Here is a 19,775-nt window from a genome sequence, read left to right on the forward strand (position 1 = left end):
CTATCTTAGAGAACACTGCTGCTCCCTTCAGCTGGTCGAACAGGTCATCGATTCTGGGAAGGGGATACCTGTTCTTGATCGTGACTTGGTTTAGTGATCTGTAGTCTATGCACAGTCGCATGCTTCCATCCTTCTTCTTCACGAACAATATAGGCGCTCCCCATGGTGAGTGACTCGGGCGTATGAAACCCTTGTCGAGCAGCTCCTGTAGTTGCTCCTGAAGTTCCTTAAGTTCTGCTGGAGCCATGCGATAAGGCGCTTTGGAGATAGGATTTGTACCGGGAATGAGCTCTATCTCAAATTCAATCTCCCTGTCCGGTGCTAAGCCTGATAACTCCTCAGGGAAGACTGCTGGGTAGTCACATACGACTCGAACCTCTGCTAGCTGTTGGTTCTTGTCCTGGCTGGCGTTGACTACGTGTGCTAGGAACCCTGTACATCCTGAATCCAGTAGCTTCTGTGCTTTCATAGCTGAGAGAAACTTCTTGGCCTTTCTCTTTGGTTCCCCGCTATATTCAAATTGCACTGCCGCTTCAGGTTGGAAGATGACTTTCTGTTTACGGCACTCTATGGTAGCACCGTATCTGATCAGAAAGTCCATTCCAAAGATCATGTCATAGTCGGTCATCTCTAGCACTATCAGATCACAAAAGAGCTCCCTGTCTGCTATAATGACCGGCACTGCTCGGAGCCAGTGCATGGATGCCATGATCTCTCCTGAAGGTAGTGCTGTTAAAAAATGTCCACTAAGTACCTCTGAGGGTATTTCTAACCTTTCGGAGAACATTCGGGCTATATACGAATGGGTTGCCCCAGTATCAAATAGAACAGTAGCACTATACTGTAAAATGATAATCTGACCTGTGACAACTGTCGAGGCATTGGCTACGTCTTCTCTGGTGAGTGAGTAGATCCTCGCATTCGCCATAGCTGGAGGGGCTTCTAATCTGCCCTGACTGATGTGTGGACCTTCTAAAGCGACCTGCATCTGATATAATTGAGCTGGCTGGCATGCATACTGAATCTGCTGTGGCTGAGGAAGACCGGCCTTGTTCGGGCACTGCTTGGCCATGTGCCCTTCTTGTCCACATTCAAAGCATCCTCGTGTGCCCTTGCGACAAACCCCTGGGTGGAATTTCCCACAAGTAGCACACTTTGGATAATTGGGTCGCTTGCTAGATGGTCCTCCTTTTGGGTCACTCCCTGATTTGCGCTTGCTGTTGGAGTTCCCTTTCCAGTTAGAGCTGTGGCCTTGCTGTTTTTGAGTGTGAGAGCTTCCTTGGCCTTTGGACTTTGCGGAGACTTGCTTCTGCTGCTTTATGCTGTTCTGGTAATGCTCCGTGGTCAGGGCACTGCTCACTAACTCCTCTGTGGTTTGTGGCCTATGTATGCCACCGGCCACGTTCATTGCTATCTCTGGTCTCAGCATCTTGAGCATCAACCGGATTCGTTCCTTCTCTGTGCTGACTAGCTCTGGGCATAAACGAGCCAACCTGTTGAATTTCTTCATGGCTTCCTCCACTGAAAGGTTGCCCTGGCGAAATTCAATGAACTCGTCGTAGCAGCGGTCTGTGACCCGCATGTGAAAGAATTCCTCGAAGAATTCTTTCTCGAAGTCAACCCATGACATCTGGTTCACTGGGCGCTTCGCTCTGATTCTCTCCCACCACATACTGGCATCCCATGTTAGGCAGAAGGAGGCACACTTCACCTTCTCCTGTTCAGGCCAGTCCAAAAGCTCCATCGTCCTCTCCAGTGTTTTGAACCATGCTTGAGCATCCCATGGTTCGCCAGTGCCTGAGAAATTCTCTGGCTTGACTCTCTGCCACTGGATCAGATAGGCTTCCTTTCTTGGCTCAGCTGCTGGGACTACTGGTGCTGCAAGCTGGACTGGTGGAACCTCTATAAATGCTGGGGTCGCTAAGTTCGGTTCCGGGGTGACGGTAGGAGTATTCTGCTGGTTAGCCTTTAAGGTGGCTATCTCCTGTTGCTGTTCAGTTAGCTGCTGCTGTAACTGAGCCACTAATGCTGCAAGGTCTGGAGGAGGCACTGAACTGCCTGCCTCATGCTGGGGCTCAGTAGCTGGTGCCCTCTTAGCTGGGCGTCCTCGTGTCATTTCTAAAGACATAGAGGATACATACAACTAAGCATTCATGTTTGTAGAATTATTACTATCATGTTTAACTAACTACTATAAACATGTTAAAGCTATCATATACAAGCATGCTATAATTATCCTTAAACATGAAAGCAAGACATAATTAAAGTAGAGGTATTCTTACTTGGAAGCTGCAGGTTCAATGCTGATGTGTGTGTAGGAAGTATGGAACACTGCTCTGATACCACTCTGTAACGACCCGCCTTCTAACTACTAGGCTGTAAGGCCGATCGTTACGTGTTGCTATGCTAAACTAATCCCTGACCATCAATATAACTGGATGCGGAAGCTGTACTAATTAAAATTTCGCCAATCTGTTGGCATTTCATGATTCTATACCTGTTAGGGGTTGTAATCTAAGCTATTCACGTCGTTATGACTTCCCCCTGTGGTCAAGGAACCTAAATGAAGGTTTCTAGTGGCTGTCAGGTGTCCCAATCACTACAAGAAAATTCTCATTCAACAACACTCAAACGACAACGGTTTTATGCCAAACTGTTGTCTTTTTGCCTTTTAACAACGGTTTTAACAAAAACCGTTGTCTTTGAGCAGTTTTTTTGGCTTACGACAACGGTTTTTAAAAACCGTTGTCTATTTATGCTTTTTTGGGGCTACGACAATGGTTTTTAAAGGCTACGACAACAGTTTTTAAAAACTGTTGTCTATGTACGTATTTTTTTGAGATTACGACAACGGTTTTTGAAAACTATTGTCTATTAAGTGTTGTTGAATATAGTTATTTTTTTCCTTCGCCTGTTTTCTCCCTTCGCCAATTTTTACCGCCTCGTTTTTTCTTTCCCAAATTGTTGCCGCCGCATTCCCCCCAAATTTTGGTCGATTTCTTCACCTACTTCACGTTTTTTTTCTCCTTTCCTCTCCAAGCCCTAAACCTGCCTCCCCTTCTCCTTTCCTCTCCAAGCCCTAAACCCATCGCCCCTTCACGACTCGTAGCGAACCAGTCGCAGGGAGGGAGAGAGATGGGCAACAGAGGCCACAAGCATAGGAGCAACCAAGGAGGATTAGCAACGGAGGTCGCATGATCCAGAGGACGACTCCAGGAACGAACGGTGTGGCCAAGCATCATGGCCATGGAGGCGCGGTCATCGCAGCAATGACGGCAGCGATGTGAGGTGGGAGGGTTGCATGGAGTTCGAGGAAGGGTCGGATGGGGGATCTGATGGAGGAGAGAGCCTTGCGACTGCCATTTCTATCTGATGGAGTTCGAGGAAGGGTCGGCGGGCAGCTTCTCTTCTTCCAACCGAACAAGAATCCCTTCACTAGTACCCTCCCCGCGACTGCCATTTCTATCGTAGCCAAGGCCACCACCCGGAGAGAGAACCGTACCGCTCGACATGAACGCATCCGCAAGAAGGTACACGCACTCTCGCTTCCCTGGCGCCGCCGCGCGGCCGAGATTTGATGATCTTTTTGCTTGCTCTAGTATCAAAATGGACATTTTTTGCTTTTCCTGGTTGGATCGATCTTACCATTCTTCAATTTTCATCCTTCTATTATGTGAAAAATAAGTAATTAGGGTTCGAGCAGCTGGCATGTCCTCTACGTGTTCGGTAAAATGCCTGAACGAAACAAGCAGCAATTTTTGTCGCTACATTCTCTCTCTGAGAGCTCTTGTTCTCACTCAACCTGAGCTCTCACACGCCTTCATTACATGTGTTTGTGTAGGCATTCATGCACACTCATTCATGATGAAACTAAATGTGCAACATTGTGAATGGTAATCTGAATTATACTTTTGCCAACTAGAGTTCAATCTGAATACTTAAATCTACATGTTTTGATTGTTACCTTTTGCTATCTTATGATGTTTGTGTATTGCAATCTGATTTATCAGGACTTTGATACTGTAGAATAAAGTATATTTATCATTTTTCGATGTTATGTAGCTTGCTCATGTGTGCCTCTGTGGAACAGTTCTACTAAGTATGCAACATTGTGAATAGTAATCTGAATTATACCAAGTGTGATAGTGGTGTATACTTTCTAGCATTGAATAATTGTTGAGGTCTACATGGTAACTTTGTTGTTCTTGCAGGTATTCTCTGATGGGTGTGCTTTCCCATGCATGATTTCCAGTTTCTCTAGCTGACTTATGAATTGTTGCTAATGTACAAATTTTAGCTATCTTCTCACCGCGTGAACTAATGAATAGATTCGTATAATGAACAGTAGACTATCAGGGAGAAATTTGACGGGGAATATACCTGCAGAGCTTGCTAGTTTAACTGGCCTAGTCGAATTGTAAGTTAGAATCTACTTCTGTTCCAAGTCAATTTATTTCATTCGGCACAACTGTTGATGGATTTAATGATTCCTTGTCACTGTGTCAAATTCAAATATTTCAGATGGCTTGATGGAAACGTGCTTAGTGGCCATATACCTACTCTCGGTGCATGCTTAAGTCTCAGAAACATGTAATATATAAATATTGCTGGTTTATATATCAAACACTTAATCATTCGCTAGACTTTTTGAATTGTTTTTTTGCAGTCACCTTGAGAACAATAAGTTAACTAGTGATCTATCATTTTGGCCTATCAAATTTACAAGAACTGTATGTCCTTTCTTGCCATTATATTGTCATTTAACGAACATCAATGTTTGCCCAAATTTGTTCTCTTTTAACGTTTGGCTTTGTCTAGCACCAACTCCAGCATGAAGTAACTATTGAGCTTGCAGGTACGTGCAGAATAATATGCTTTCCGGAACAGTACCTGGTCATCTTCTTGGCAAAAATATAGTTTTCACGTGGGTATTTCTTATTAGATTGTGTTGAATATCTCTTTAAGTCCTACTTTCCAATGAAATTACAATTATCAAACTTGGGTATGCTATTTTGAGGCGTATCCCCAAGAAACTTAGACTATTTTCAAGAGAAGGTAGGTACGACTCAATACAACTGACTAACTTTTGTCTGAAACATGTATATGAATTAAAGATATTGTTTTTTCATTTGCAGATGATCTTCCACCTCCCCAACCATTCCAAGAGTTAAGTGCTTCTTTCGGAGGATTTGCCATTGAAACAGCACATAGATATTGGTTATCTGAAATCAACGATGCCACAGAAAACTTTGCTAAAAAAGTTGGTTCTGGGGGCTATGGGATAGTGTATTATGGAAAGTTGAAAAACGGAAAAGACATTGCCGTCAAAGTTCAAACCAATGATTCTTGTCAGGGAAACAGGCAGTTCTCAAGTGAGGTAGCCGTTTACATAGCTTTGGGTAAAAGGGTTACTCTTAATTGCTTAGATGATTGCTTAGCCAAACCAAAAAGATATGCTTAAGGTTCTTCATAAAGTGTGTTTATGGTAGCTTGCTGAAGGATTGCACTAAGTTATTATTGCACCAGTTTGACCAATAAAATTTGTTCCAGGTTTCTCTACTTTCAAGAATACATCACAGAAATCTGGTTGAATTTCTCGGTTACTGCCAGCAAGAAGGCAAAAGCATTCTTGTATATGAGTTTATGCATAATGGAGCACTGAAAGAGCATCTTCATGGTAAGCATCATTCTGTTATGTTTCATATTTATCTAAGTTAAGAGTAATTAGTTGGTTCTGGGTATTCGCAGGCTCCTTGTCTCAGGAAAGTCCCATCAGTTGGATAAACAAACTTAACTCTTTGTATAAATCCTTTCACACTTGATACGCATATTGGTGTAATAAGCAAACTTAACTCTTTGTATAAACATGTCAAAGGTCCAGTAGCACTTGACATATTACAACCTCTAATGTTGGTGATAAAAATATATACTGGAGACTAGCTAGACTTGTTGTTGAATTGGATTAAAATCATGTGATTTTTATTTTCACAGGAAGTAAAAGGGTGTTATATACTTAGCCAGTTTTGGTACTTTAATCACAGGAATTACACAAGTAGAGAAGATTTGATCCAACAAAACAATATACTTTGGCATATATATGTGTGATATATTGTTATGGGTACTATTTAGTTTTGTAAAGTTTGGTGATGTTTGGATGTTGATGTTTGGTACTTTAATGATGTTTGGATTGTAGGTTCTTGATCAATGATATTTTGTAGATAACTTGAACTGAAAGTGAGTTATGCAGTAATTTTAATTTGTGCCTAGAAAGAAGTATTGTTATCATATTCAATTGTGTACAACGTCTTTGTCATTATCATCTTTATGCCATTTACTCCTGGGAAATGACTTAACTTGCAATCATATGCTATTTACCTCAGGGAAAAGATAATGATCCCGTACCCAGAAAGGAGAAGAAAAGAGAAGCTAGGAGGGAGGAGAAACTAGAAAAGGCTGCAGTTATTGATATGGTGTTTAGAAGATGCACAGGCTGTTTAGAAGATGCACAGGTAGAGAAGACTTCATCCAACAAAATAAGATATTTTGGATTTTATATATATGTGTGATGTATTGTTATGGGTACTATTTTGTTTTGTAAACTTTTGTGATGTTTGAATGTTGATGTTTTGTACTTTAATGATGTTTGGATGATGATGTTTGGTACTTTAATGAAATTTGCATTGTAAATATTGATTATGTTTGGATTGTAGGTTTTTTATCAATGAAATTTGCACTAGATGATTTGCACTGGATGAAATTTGCACTGGATGATGATGTTTTTTATAAACTGTTGAGTAGGAAAAGATTAATAAATTTTTTATTTATTGTCAACATGTTGTATATTGTACCCAAAGACATCAGTTTAAATAAGTCAAACTATTGTCAATGGCGTTAAAAGACAATAGTGACAAACTGATGTTATTTAACATCGTTGCCTAAAAAGACAACGGTTTTTAACCGTTGTCAAACCGATGTCATTGGTTAAAAAGACAACGCTTTTTAGCCGTTGTCGTAGACAGTTCAAAACTGTTGTTGAAGAGCCTAGGCATACGCTCGAAGACAACGGTGAAAAACCGTTGTCTTTGTAGGAAAAGACAACAGTTTTTCACCGTTGTTAAAATGTTGTCTTTGCCTACAAAGACAACGGTTAAAAACTGTTGTCGTTTGCCACCCCTTTTAACAACACAGCCTTTAACAACAGTTAAAAATGGCCTACGACAACGGTTAAAAACCGTTGTTGTATGTCTTTTTTCTTGTAGTGAATCGATCCATTGATAGATTGGAATGGTTAGATCGATCCAGTGATCGATCCAGCCTTGCATTGTTCTATGAGCTTGGGTTGGATCGATCTAGTGATCGATCCAGCGTGCTTCTGTGCACAGGCGTTTAATTGGATCGATCGACCGATCGATCCAACTTGTGTCAATCGATCCAGCGATCGATTCAGAGCCCTACTGTTCGCGCGAGCAAAACTTGGATCGATCGACCGATCGATCCAGAGGCTCACTGTGCGAAACAGAAGGAGACTGGATCGATCAGCTGATCGACCCAGAGGCCCTCTGTACGCGGAACCAGCCTGCAATCGATCCGTGGATCGATCCAGGACCTCCAATCGATCCATGGATCGATCAGAGTTTCTGATTTCGCCCGGGAGCTCTGATTTCAGCACTTTGGCGTACCAAAACCTCACACAACAGTTCTAACAGGATGAGGAACACTCTAACAATGGCAACTAACATTCTCATATCATGAGAGAAGGGTTCTAAGCATAATAGAGTGCATAGCTAACTAATTCATAGTGATTAACAACTCTACAAATGCTAATAACTATTCTTATCATGCATTGGGCAACATTCAAGACATAATATAATGCATGTTCACTAGTTCATACCATTAACCATACTAGAATGCGAAGCATAAGGAAAAGAGAACAAGACTTTAATAACTAGACTTGCGATAAGTTCTAATGCGTAGTAAAATAAAACTAGATCCCTATGATCTTTTATTCCAGTTCCTTCCACACACATCTTGATCTGCATTGACCTCCAGCCTCCACTGCTAGTCCATTTTCCTTTTACCTGTATCTGCAGTATAAGGAAAATAGTATCTATAAGCTAAAAAGCTTAGTAAGAAACCATCTACCTCACAAAAACATGCAACGATGCAAATATGATTTTAAATCATGCTGTTTAAAACATATGGTGGATATACTGAATAAACTAAGCATGGCATGGCATATAAGCATACAATCATGGCATATCTAAACCTGAACATAAAGTCATCATGCATATTCACAGGGAAAAACTAAGCTGAAACTAAGAACTGAGCTACGCTAATACTGAGCTACTGCTAGGACTGTACTGAATTCACGAACTAATTTATGAAAGGTTGAAAACCATATACATATAGTAAGTGAAAATACTAAACATGCTGCTGATGGGCCCGGCAACTGTACGTGCTATGCGCGCATCTCTAACTAGACCCGGGGTTGCAAGTCCCGAATTTAGTAGCTAAACCTAGGGACCGACTGTGGGAGCCCAGCCCAATGGATATCTAATCCAGTACAGTGCCAACTGAAAAGTAAAATACTGAGTATAGCTAAACTGTTCTAAATTGCTGTTTCTAGGTTATCTGAACCTAGAGCTAGGTTGTCTGAACCTAGAGGCGACTGTGGGAGCCCACCCATTGGACCGTAGTCCCATATAAGCTAGAATAAGGCTAACTAAGCTATTTTAAATGCTTCTATTGCATTTACTGAACTATTGAAAATGCCTAAGTTGCATTTTTCTAAGCTAGTCATTTAATCGAACACCTAGTGTGCCTAAACTCCCCTCTCCACTAGGGAGATTACCTTTAGGCACCCAACATCATCTAAACCTCCAACTGAAGGGGAGAAGACGTGTCCGGCCCATCTAAAGGTACTCACTAAATCCCTAAACCTGCGAGGAGAGTTAAATACACCCTATGTGTTGACAATTCTGCATATAACTAAACTAAGGCGTAGAAAATCCAAACGGAGCTACTTATACTGCAGGTGAGGGGTTTCTTACCTCCTGTTCGTAATTTCTTACGATTCTATTCGTTAGAATTCCAGTGGAGATGACCTTCTCGACGATCCGCTCACGTCTTCGCATTCCTCTCGCGGAGAAGAACCTTTTTCGTGTTGGAGTCATCGCCGGAAGGTGACCTTGGGACCCTAGGGATGAAACCCTAAGCTTGGTTGGGAGTTGGCGCCGAGGAAAGGAAGAAGAAGAGGGAGAGGTGGCGTGAGGGTTTGGAGGAGAAGGTTGCCGAACCCAAAAATAAACCAAACCCCACTTAAATTTTAAATTTATATTAAGTGGTTTATCTAACCAACTCTAATATAAATTTAACTAATCCCCTTTCCTTTCAGCACGGCCCTGCTGGGTTCACCGGTTACTAAGGCTAACTAAAGGTTTAGCGGACCCGAGAGGTCCCGGGTTCGATCCCCGCCTAGGCCGTTTTGTTCCTCTAATTATTTTTGCTACTTCCGCTACTCGGAAAATTCCGGAAAAATATCTAAAAATTCCAGAAAAATCGTAGAATAATTCTAATGCAAGTTTGAGAATTTTCGGCGTTACAAAATATCTTATATTTTCTTAATCTTTTGTAGAAACTTATAAAAGGAAATATTTAATTTTTAAAACTCTCTTTTAAATCATGAACATGGTTAAAAAAGGAAAGTTTTCTTAAAATTAAAATCCACCTTTCAATCTACAAATAAGGAAAGATTTCAAATCTTTTCTTAATCTTTTGTAGAAGGCTATAAAAGGAAAGATTTAAATTTTAAACTTTCTTTTAAAACCATGATATCCACATTAAGAAAAGATTAAAATAAAATCCCTTTTAATATGATGTGGCCGGCCACACCAAGCTTGGGTTCAAGCTAGGGTCGGCCACACCAATTCAACTCATCTTATTTACTTGGCCGACCCAAGCTTGGGTTCCAAGCTTGCTTGGCCGGCCCCAATAGGATGGGTATAAAGGTGGGTAAGAAGTGGGTATGTGGTGGGTATAAATCTCTATATACAAGAGGCTGTGATAGGGACCGAGAGGAGGAATTGGTTATGGTCTCCTGATGAAATTAAGCTTCCCTTGTTCACCCCGAACACACAACTTAACTTCATCAATAATAATTCATTCCACTAAAGAATTATTATTGAACTACCGCACCAATCCCAAATTACGTTTTGGGCTCCTTCTTATTATGAGTGTGTTAGTCTCCCTGTGTTTAAGATAACGAACGTCCACTAATTAAGTAAGTTACTGACAACTCACTTAATTAATATCTAAGTTCAAGAGTAGTACCACTCAACTTCATTGTCATGTCGGACTCAGTCCACCTGCAGGGTTTAACGTGACAATCCTTATGAGCTCCTCTTGGGGACATTCTCAACCTAGATAACTAGGACACAGTTTTCCTCTATAATCAACAAGACACACTATAAGTAATATTATTTCCTAACTTATCGAGCTTGTTGATTTATCGAGCTAAATCTCACCCTTTGATAAGTCAAAGAAATAAATTCTAAATATATATGCTTGTTATTATATTAGGATTAAGAGCACACACTTCCATAATAACTAAGGTCTAGTTCTTTTATCAAGTTAGTATTAAAAGAACTTACCTTAAATGGTCTTACTCAATATACTTAGAGTGTACTAGTGTAATTTATTAGTCAAGATAAACTAATACCCAATTACACTACGACTATTACTAATGGTTTGCTCCTTTCCATCTTAGTCGTGAGCAACTGTTTATAATTTATAAAGAACCGACAACTTGATCTTCTGTGTGTGACACCACACACCATGTTATCTACTATATAAATTAATTGAACAATTACATTTAACAAATAAATGTAGATATTGACCAATGTGATTCTTTTATTTCTAAATAAATGTTTACAAAAGCTAGGCTTTTAGTATACACTCTAACAATCTTCCACTTATACTAAAAGACTATGCTGCCATATATCCTGCCATACATCTAATTCCTAAACCTTCAACATGACCATCAAAAGCTCTTGCCTTAAGGGCCCGAGTGAAAGGATCTTCCAGGTTATCACTTGATGCAATCTAGGCGACAACAACTTCTCCTCTTTATACGATTTCTCGTATTGGGTGGTACTTGCGCTCTATTATGTTTACTTGTCTTATGGACTTATGGTTTCTTCGAGTTTGCTACTGCACCACTATTATTACAATAAATTGTAATAATTTTGGGCAAACCAGAAATCATGTCTAAGTCCATCATGAAGTTTCTGTGGCTGCCATATACTCAGCTTCTATGGTGGAGTCATATGCTTAACACTCCTCCATAGTTATGGCTTTACTTTCTAAAGTAAACACAAAACCTCGAGGTCGACATACTATTGTCCCTATCTGATTGGAAGTCAAAAATCCATGTAACCCACAGGGATCAAATTATCTACCTTGTAAACTAGCATATAATCGCTAGTCCCACAAAGGTACTTTTTGTAGTATCGAAAAGAATTTAGATATCTCCACAATGACATGATATTGTCCACTTTGGGCCTAAGCCCTCATGGTTTTGCTCTTGGGCTCTCCCCAAAAGGCCTCATGCCAATGGAGATATCTTTTCTCTTTATAAACCCATGATCTTTTCCATGTGTTTCCAATATGGGACTATGTTTGCAACCTTGCAACCCCAACAATCCCCCCCTCAAACAAAGGACCATAGGCTTCCCATATTCGATCATCGACCCACCAGGTCTTCCTGCCCCTCGGTCCACCCGACCTACTAGGACTTCCTGCCTAGCCGCAACTAGGACTTCCTGCCTGGTGTCTGGTCCTCTTGATCCGAACATAGGAGCCCCCACTTTCTTTGTTCGAGGTTAATATTGTACCCACATGGCTCAATCAGACCATAGCTCTTGTGCACAGTCGGCGGTTAAACCTTCTGGCAGTCCGGGCTCTGATACCAATTGTAGGATCGAAAAGAATTTAGATATCTCCACAATGACATGATATTGTCCACTTTGGGCCTAAGCCCTCATGGATTTGCTCTTGGGCTCTCCCCAAAAGGCCTCATGCCAATGGAGATATCTTTTCTCTTTATAAACCCATGATCTTTTCCATGTGTTTCCAATATGGGACTATGCTTGCAACCTTGCAACCCCAACACTTTTAATATATGTTTTACTGCAGCCTAGTGTCCCGTTCCTGAGTTACTTCGATATCTGCTAACTATGCCCTGGGCAAAATAGATATCCGGTCTCATACAAAGCATTGCATACATTAAGCTTTCTACAGCTGAAGTATAAGGAACTGTCTTCATGTCCTCTATCTCATTTGATGTCTACAAAGCATTTTATGTCCTCTATCCATGCCAAAAAGGTAAGAACCTTTCTTGGAGTTTTGTATACTAAAACGAGGAAGGATTATATTGATATATGAAGCTTGGGATAAGCATAATATTTTTTTCTTGCGATCCTTGATCACGAGAATATGTGCGCGTTCTCCCAAGTCCTTCATATCGAATTACTCGGACAATCATACCCTTACTTTTGACAACACTTTGATATTGCTTCCAACTACCAAAAATGTCATCTACGTATAGTACAAGAAATACCACCATGTTTCCATCACACTTATACACAAGACTTTATCCGGTTACTAAATAAAACCATAGGTCTTTATTAAACCGGATGTTCCAAGACCTTGAAGCTTTGTTTCAGTCCATAGACTGGTAGAGCTTGCTCATAAGATGCTCTTTTCCCTTTGCAATGAACCCTTCTGGTTGCTTTGTATGGATGTTTTCTTCAAGACTTCCATTAAGGAAAGCTGTCTTGACATCCACTTGCCAAATCTCATAGTCCATATGTGCTGCAATAGATAAAAGAATCCGGATAGACTTAAGCATGGCTACTGGTAAAAAAGTTTCCTTTTTCAATAAACCTTGCTTTGAAAGTTTTCACCTTCTCGTCTGTCCTTCCTTTTCTATTGTGGATATATTTAAACCTAATGGCTTTTACACCATTTGGTAGTTCTACAAGCTCCCAGACTTTGTTAGAATACATATATTCTAATTCTATATTCATTGCTTTTTTGCATAGATGTTGCATCTTTACCTTGGAGCGCTTCGTCATATGTCCGGGAATCAGGTTTATGTCCACTAGGGATCAAGTCCAAAGACTTTCCCAAAACATCAACCCTCCCACTACGACGAGGCACTTTCTGCAATTGTGTTTCATTTGTGATACGTGTTACAGTTTCTTGTGATATTTCATCTTGTATAGTTGGTACTAGATTAGACATGTCCTTTAATTTCTTTAACACCAATTTTTACTCATGGGCTTGTGGTTCATACTATAGTCCTTTTCTAAAATCAGGCATTGGTGCTAACAATGGCCTTCCGATTTTGAGGACTATAAACCTCCTTTCGTTTTTCTTAGGATAACGCATAAACAAGTGAACTCCTGTCCAACTTATCAGTGTCTCTCATGTACTAGACCACCCAAATCCGAATATGCTTCAGACTAAGCTTACGCGCATTCTACAATTCTATAGGAGTAGAGAGTTCTGACTTAGAAGGTACTATGTTCACTTCCGTTTCCAGTGTATATCCTTAAAACGAATTTGGTAATTTTCTGAATAACTCATCATCGATCTAATTATTCCATAAGAGCCTCATATCTTCCCTCTACTACACCATTCTATTGGGGTGTACCAGGTGAAGTTAGTTGGGATTAAATCCTTACTTCTGATAAGTGACTCATAAATTCTCCCAAGAGGTACTCGTCACTACGATCTTACCATAGTGACTTGATACTTTTACTTTGACGTTTCTCCGCATCAGCCTTGTACTCTTCGAACTAATCAAAGCACTTAGTCTTGCGGTGCATCAAGTAAATGTATCTATATCTCGAATAGTTATCTATAAAATAGATGAAATATTTGAACCTACCTCTTGTCTGGATAATCATAGGACCACACAAATCAGAATGAACCAATTCCAACATATCTTCGGCTCTATACCCCTTAGACTTAAAAGCTTCTTGGTTATTTTTCCTTCCAAGTAAGACCCGCAGGATTGGAAAGATTTCCACTACCAATGAGCCCAAGAGTTCATTGGTTATTATCCTTTGAATCCTACTCAAGTTAATATAACCTAGCCTTAGATGCCAAAAATATGATTGGTTCATTTTCGAAGGTTGCTTTCTCTTATTAAAGTTAGAAGATGTGTTATTAATTTCCATTTATTGCATCATGGGAGTTATTGGATTATAAATTATCAACTAACGTACCAGAACATATAATTTTCCTATTTTTCTTGATAACAAGTTTGTTATCAAAATAGACAAAATATCTATTCTTTAATAGTTTAGAAACTGACATCAGGTCCTTCCTAAACTTAGTACATAAAGATAATTTCTGAAAATCCATACTTTATTCTTATCATAGGATAAGCATCTCCCACTGCAACAACTACTACTTTTGTAGCAGTGCCCATGTAGACGATAACTTCCCCTTCATATAGTTATCGGGTTTCCTGAAACCACTACAATAAATTACAGATATGATCAGTGGCTCCCGTATCTACACACCAGGTACCGGTAGATAACACCACTAAACATGTATTAACTAATGAATGAAATACACCTATATTGTTCTCAGTTCTAAGAGGGCAGTCTACCTTAATGTCCAAGTCCTATTTCCAAACATTACAATTGGGATTACTAAGTCTATTCTATGGTATAACAGTTAGGGGATTGACTAACACATGAAATCCTAAGAATCACAAAATATTTGGTCAAGACCAATACTTTAAAATCCCCATGAATTTTGTATGTCACGATAGTGTGGACATATACAAAATCAAAGAGGAGATTTTATCCATTAATTTTATTATCTCATCATCCTAACTTTATGACAAATAAAATAAATAGTTGGTCTATCAAATATTTGGTCAAAACTTTGAATTTGAAATAATATGAATTCCTTAAAATAATATCATTTAAATTCACCAACACCTCAAACACCGTGAATTTTGCATGCCACGATAGTGTGGACGTATACAAATTCAAACATTTGTAAGAGGAGGGTTTTACCCATTAATTATCTTGTCAATAAGTCTTTATTACAAATAAAATTACCTCAAATACCGTGAATTTTGTATGCCACTATTGTGTGGACGTATACAAAACCAAACATTTGTTAGAGAGGTTTTTCCCATTAATTTAATTTCCTTGTCAAACTGACAAATAAAATTACCTCATACACCATGAATTTTTGTATGCTACTATAGTGTGGATGTATACAAAATCTCAACATTTGTAAGAGGGGGTTTTAATTTTATTATCTTATCAACCTATCTTTATGAAAAATTAATAGTTGGTTTTCTTCGGTCACACAAATAATAGCAATGACTTCGATGGGGGGGGATATTATTAGACATGCCTAAGTGTATACCATTACTTGACACTAAGTCCATTAATAAGATTGTGCCCCTTCCGATGGGGAAGATCACACGCTCTTAATTAATTTCCTATAGTCATCCAAAATGAAAGTTTGATCTAGTGATCCGCAAACAAACTCATCCGATATGGAGGAAGGCACTCAGAGCCAACACGCAAATTTGTTTACATCACTTACAAACCAGTAATGGAGACCGTGGAATTTATTAAAATAAATCCCTCTCCCACTTAGTTATTTAAAGTGAGGAATTTTAAACTATCCTAGCATACATCACATGCATACACACACATCACAGTAAATAAAAGTAATAAATATGGAAATTATTTTTCCAACTATTATGGCCTTTTTCTGTCACTGTTCTCTACGTGCTCCAACCCTAGCTGCTGCCTTCTTTAGCCACCGCCACCGGGTCAAGTCGTCGCATCTATCTTGCTTGTTATTCTGTTGCGCTTCTGGTGCTCCAAAAGTACCACGCCTCTCAAGCATCCAATCCGCGACAAAAATAGAATTTTACATATATCGATCCTATATTCCACGAGGGAATGCACATGAAATCTAGATCGAAAATAAAATTCTAAAATCCTAGGGAAAATACAGCTCCTACTGTATTAGTTACATACAATCATGCACACACAAAATAATGCCCTTGACATGTCCAAGGGTCCAATCACACACAACACCTATAAGCCATAATAGTTGGAGCCTGCAACCATAAAGCTAGCACATCCTACTATTATCCTGCCTAAATTATGTATGACATGTGCATAACCTAATTTGAAAACCAAACACACAGAGGCAAACCCTAGCTTTGATACCAATTGTTGGTTAGTCCTAGGAAGATCGTACCGGTTCCACTGTACAAAAATTTTGTACAAGTGTCGAACCTTTCCTAATAACCTATTGTGTTCTTTAGAAGTTAAATTAGGAATCACGGACGGAACTTAACATCATTGATTCCAAATTTAACTTATCTGTTCTTGATGGTTTAGATTTAGATCACAAGCGGAACTTAACACTATTGATCTAAATCCACCTATGTTATTAATTCCATTAAATATTAATTTCCAAAATTGGCTTCTAGGACTGCATGGTGAGGCACATGTCCTTCTTGGATATGGGAGCAACCACCACCGCCTAGACAAAGCCTTTTAAGGAAAGCTAATATTTAATTTCCTTAAATAACTCTAGGTTAACCAAAAAGAATAATCGAATCACAAATTCGACAAAGTAAAAAAAACAAACTCGAAAACTAATTAGAAAACTAGATCTAATGCCTCTTGTGTTTGGAATTCATACAAAAGAAAAACAACTAGTATGATGCAGAAATTAATTACTAATTATACCTTCCTTTGTATGCAATGACCTCTTGATCTTCTACCGTATTCCTCTTCTTATCCATGATGTTGTGTGGGCAACGATCTACCGAGATGAGAATCACCAAAATATTGGCGCAGCGGGGGCCAGCAAGAGGGGGGTGAATTGCCTGCAATAAAAACTATACCCTCCTCGAAATTTTCAACTCAAATAGCGCAATAGTAAAATAATAAAATTAAAAGCAGAAACTAAAAAGGGACTCAGCAATTAACCTGGTTACAACCAAGAAGGTTGTTAATCCAGGGCGATGAAAGGTGCACTAGAAAGATCTCCTTCTCTAAAGGTGGAGAAGCCTTTTACACTTTGGAAGCTTAGAACTATTGCTAGAAATCACTACACTGATCATTGCTTAAGTTGCTTGAATGAATTGAATGATATGGACCAAGGCTATATTTATAGCCTTGGTCGGGGCACCTCAAAGAGTTCCAGGCGCCCTGGGAGGATAAAATTTTATCCCCCAATGAATAGATCGTGGTTTGACCGCGATCCAGATAAGAAGGCATCCCGGGCACCCGGACTGTGAAGTCAACCAGATTGACTTTTCGTCCAGGCCTTCTGCTCCGTTTCAGCTCACCTCTGTCCGGGTTTCTTCTGCTCCGGCTCCGTTTGCTTGGGTGATCTCGGCCAACCGGAATAGGGCTCACCCGAACCCAATTCCTGGCCTTCCTCGAGCAGCCTTCCTTCCCGGTTTTACGTCCCTCGAACGCCGTGCACATTCTTCACGCCCACCGGTGTACTCTTCCGCAGCTTTCTCGTCCTTCGGAAGCACCAAGCTCGTCAGCTCCCTTCCCTTGCTGTCCTTCTCGCTAGCTACATCTTCCGCTCGACTTCCTACGCTCCTAAGCTCCTGCACACTTAGACACAGGGATCAGACAAACAAGACCTAACCTAAAGTTGGTTGATCACATTAAAACAACCACGGGGTCCAACAATCTCCCCCTTTTTGATGTGCATCAACCCAAGTTTAAGTTAGGGTTAAAACAAACAAATAGTAATTTACTAAACTAACATTTTTGGCGCAAAAATAATAAAATTTGCAACATTAGTTAGAAAGAATATTAAAAAAAAAAATCAATTATCCTAACTCCCCCTAAACTTGTTACTTAATTCTCCCCCTTTGATCACAGCAAAAACGGGGTAAAAATAGTTATCCAAGTCATTTCAAAAATCCAAAGATTTTCTAAGTTTAAAAGTGATTTCAAAATGTTTTCTAAGTTGAAAACATTACTAGGTTAGGAGAAAGAAAGTCTAACTTAAGAAGTAATTTAAGTTAGAAAAACAATTGTAAGAAATTTTTTCTAAGTTCAGAAATATTTTTCAAAATCCAAGCGAAGCATTTTCAGAAAAACTTAGTTAAGTTAGTTTAAAAAAAATCAACTTAAACCAAAAAGCTTTCTAATTTTTTTTTAAATTTAAATTATTAACATAGTTTTAAATATTTTTCAAGTGTAAATAAAATAATTCCTAATTTCAGAATAGATTTAAAAAATACTATTTAAAAAAATTTCTAAGTATTTTTCAAAATTCATGTGCAGTATAAAAAAAATATTTAAGTAACTTTTTAAAGCATTGTTTTATTCTAATTTTAATGCTTTTACCAGAAAGTTAATTAAACACTTTATTTCGATATTTTGGCTTCCAGGTCGTGGCGAGGCACTAGGCCTTCTTAGTTATTGTAGCAACAACCACTTCCTTAGACAAAGCTTCATAAAGAAATTCATTGTTTAATTTACTCGTTGTAAGCTCTAGCTTATATAGTTCTAATTTAGCAAAGATTTTGGAATCCAATATAGATTCCTTCCTACTATGTTACTCAAAAATTTAGGGGAAACATAATTTCTGGGAACTTTCCTAAGTTGCCCCTAATATTTTTTGATATACCAGTTTAATTTTCCATAAATTCTTAATTTTGAATTTGGAAATTTATTTAAGCATGCATCATGTTTTTTCAATTTCTCAATTTCAACTTTTAATTTTTCATTTTCTAATTTTAAGTTATCAAACATTTCTAGTGGGCATGCTTTTGCTAAGTTCAATTTCAATTCAGTATTTTCTTTTTCTAATTTAGCTAAGTCTTTAGAAAGAGCTATAATAAATTGAAACGACTGTTTAGGATTTAGTGCACGTACCTCACTTACCCTACTTGGTGAGGCTCCCCCTTCATCGTAGCTTTCCTCTTCTGATGATCCTCCCCCTTCATCTATGCTCATCTCTGAGTCCGAGTCATCTTCAAAGAGATGGTTGGCCACCAGTGCTAGTCCCGAGAAAGCTTCAGCTTCTGACTCGGAGGATAAAGAATCGTCCCATGTAGCATTCATGCTCTTGCGTGTAGAGGACATCGATTTTTTAGGCTTTTCCTTGTTCTTTTTCTTCAGTTTGGGGCAGTCATCCTTGATGTGCCCTTCCTCATTGCAATTATAGCATCGGACTATCCTTCTGTTGTATTGATGCTTCCTCGACTTCGATTTAAATTTATTAGCTTTAAGAAATTTATTGAAACGTCTTACCAATAGTGCTGCTTCAGTTTTGTCGATCGATGCTTTGGAGTCGAGATCGTCCTTTTCAGCTTGTAGGGCAATGTTGAGGTTCGACTTCTCTACTGGTTTCTCTACAAGTCGAGACTTGTGAAGTTCGAAAGTAGAAAATAAGTTTTCTAAACTACTTACCTCAAAATCCTTAGAGATATAGTATGCATCTACTAAGGATGCCCATTCAGTGGTTCTAGGGAAGGCGTTGAGCGCGTATCAGATGGAATCTCGATTTGTTACCAATTCGTTGAGATTCGTTAGTTGCATAATCAGGTCCTTGATTCTCGCTTGGAGTTGCGCTACCTTCTCGCCAGTATTCATCCGGAGATTCATTAGTTGAGTTCGACGAATGTCACGCCTCACTAGCTTTGCTTCCGAGGTACCTTCGTGGAGCTCTAGGAATTTCTCCCA

The 19,775-nt window shown here is 39.2% G+C and overlaps 1 long non-coding RNA gene across 10 annotated transcripts; it reads left to right on the forward strand.

Annotated features, from left to right (window-relative positions):
* The first annotated feature begins 2,973 nt into the window (after window positions 1–2,973).
* On the forward strand, window positions 2,974–6,409 carry LOC122010400. 10 transcript variants are annotated; one of them, XR_006119877.1, is made up of 8 exons: window positions 2,984–3,530; window positions 4,346–4,417; window positions 4,522–4,590; window positions 4,667–4,730; window positions 4,856–4,924; window positions 5,136–5,377; window positions 5,551–5,677; window positions 6,381–6,409. It is a non-coding gene; the product is annotated as an uncharacterized LOC122010400 (long non-coding RNA). The 10 variants fall into 10 exon arrangements; XR_006119873.1 differs by having other exon boundaries at window positions 2,979–3,530; window positions 4,856–5,377; XR_006119870.1 differs by lacking the exon at window positions 4,667–4,730 and having other exon boundaries at window positions 2,986–3,530.
* The last annotated feature ends 13,366 nt before the right edge of the window (window positions 6,410–19,775 follow it).

This window comes from Zingiber officinale, chromosome 8A (assembly GCF_018446385.1).
Source record: "Zingiber officinale cultivar Zhangliang chromosome 8A, Zo_v1.1, whole genome shotgun sequence".
NCBI classification, from domain to species: domain Eukaryota; kingdom Viridiplantae; phylum Streptophyta; class Magnoliopsida; order Zingiberales; family Zingiberaceae; genus Zingiber; species Zingiber officinale.